Below are 2,317 nucleotides of genomic sequence, written 5' to 3'. Positions count from 1 at the left end.
TTCTTCAGAGACTTATACTTGTAATATTTACCATTACTTGTAAAAATTCTTATTTTAATTATATGGGAGATAATCACTTCTGTGAGTTGGATTTTTAGATGGCTAGAAGTTAGGCATGAACTCTCATAACTTTTTTTAAAAAATTTATTTTTTAGTTGTAGTTGGACACATACCTTTATTTAAATTAATTAATTTATTTATTTTTAATTGTATGTGGACTCAATGCCTTTAGTTTTTAATGTGGTGCTAGGATCGAACCCATTGCCGTACACTTGCGAGGCAAGTACTCTACCATTGAAGTACAACTCTGGCCCTTATTTATTTTTATGTGGTGCTGAGGATAAAACCCAGGGCCTTGCACCACTGAGCCACAACCCCAGCCCCCTCTCATAACTTTTTTGAGTCCAATTTAATGTGTAGTAAGTGATACACCAGCTTGAAACTTCATGTACTTGTTGCATTTGGGTTTCAAGCTCATTTTCTATTAAAAAAAAAGTCATAGAAACAAGTTATTTAGTTTCATAACTCCTTCATGCATTTTCATAATTTTTAATTTTTTTTAAAGAGAGAGTGAGAGAGAGAGAGAGAGAGAGAGAGAGAGAGAGAGAGAGAGAGAGTTTTAATATTTATTTTTTAGTTATTGGCGGACACAACATCTTTGTTTCCTTTGTTATCCTGCCTTTCCCCCCCATATCTTTCTCCTTCCTGAGGACAGGTCTAGGCCCAAAAATGCTTGGTGGAATGGCCTAAGGTTGCAAAATAGGTGGGCTTTAGGGGGAAGGGCAGGATGGAGTACAAGGACACATTAACAATCTTAGTGCTCTCTGTAGAGAGGGGAAATTCCTGGGTCAGGTTACCTTGGCAACAGGTTGGAGCAGGGGCAGGTTCTTGATAATATCCCTCAGAGGACAGTCTCCAACTTCCCAGATTCACTCAAAATTGGCTTCCTAGATTCAACCTGACTCGATTTACCTATCTACACTGACTGCCTGTCTAATACAGGAGGCCTACTGTTTGAGTAATAGTAAATTTCATTCAGATCAGAATTTAATAAGGACACAAAGACAGGTTTTTGTCTGCTCTGTTTTTGTTGCTCAAACACTGGGCATCTACCACAAGCAGGGGTACATGCCTATGATCCAAGCAACTGGAGGGGCTGAGGCAGGAGGACAGTGAGTTCAAAGCCAGCCTCAGCAATGGCAAGGCACTAAGAACCTCACTGAGATGATGTGTTTAAATAAAATAGAAATAGGACTGTGAATGTGGTCTCAGTGGTCATGTGCCCCTGAGTTCAATTGCCAGTAGAAAAAAATACTGGAGATCACACCCATGGGTATTATTCTTTACACAGTCCCAGGACCACAGATGAATGGATTGATGGATGGATAGAAACATAGACAGTGTCCTGGGAAAGCGTCTCAAATTCTCCTGTGATGGCTTTTCAAGTAACTGATGTTACAATATTACAGGAATTTTCCACAGCCTAGGAATATTTATTATGATTATAATTATGATTTTATTATTGCTGTGAATTGCATTAAGTGCATCAGGATAAAATTATTTCATGGTTTACTCCCAATATTTAGATCTAGCCAAGACAGAACTGCAATTATATAAAAATTAAATATCATAATTACTTTAAAATTTAATTTAATATTTCTGTTCTCTAGCCTTATGAGAAAAGAGCTTGAGACTTCAGCTCATAAGTTATTCCCTGGGGCAGGATTGTCCTTACTCCCTTACAAAAAAATTGGGCAAAAATAAAGTTTTAATGTTTCTAGTTTAATAAAATAAACAAGAGGTGAATGGTGCCAGGTCTCTACATCTCTCAGTATTCCAGAACCTAGAGAATAAGGAATTAAAAAATAAATTACTTGCAATTTTGCCTTGAGCATAATAATAGAATTATGATGTCTTTTTTTTCTTTGGTATGGGGTACTATGAGAATATTAGCACAAATCACAGGCATTATGTCGATATATATTTCTTTCTATAATTCAATGCAGCCCATCAACAGAGTCAACTTCAAATTTAAATAAAGAAAAATTTAATTATTATTTCCAGGGTCCAGCCCTAGCAGGTATCCAGGTGTCCTGAAGTATGAATGGCATTGGGTACTGAAGGATACGTGGCCTCAGCAAAAGAAAAGGAGACAGGATGACAGGTTGCAAATTACAAGCAGCTTTCAGAAGAATCTGATGCCCATAGAGGGGCCTTTATTTTTATACCTTTTTTAAAAGTATTTATTCATGAAGTTAAAATTACATCAAAGCCAAAAACTTCTTTCATTTATATAATTTTCAAGAGTTGCAATCTT

This window comes from Callospermophilus lateralis, unplaced genomic scaffold, assembly GCF_048772815.1.
Source record: "Callospermophilus lateralis isolate mCalLat2 unplaced genomic scaffold, mCalLat2.hap1 Scaffold_129, whole genome shotgun sequence".
Taxonomy (NCBI): domain Eukaryota; kingdom Metazoa; phylum Chordata; class Mammalia; order Rodentia; family Sciuridae; genus Callospermophilus; species Callospermophilus lateralis.
The sequence above is the reverse complement of the archived record's forward strand: the minus strand, read 5'-3'. Positions refer to the sequence as shown.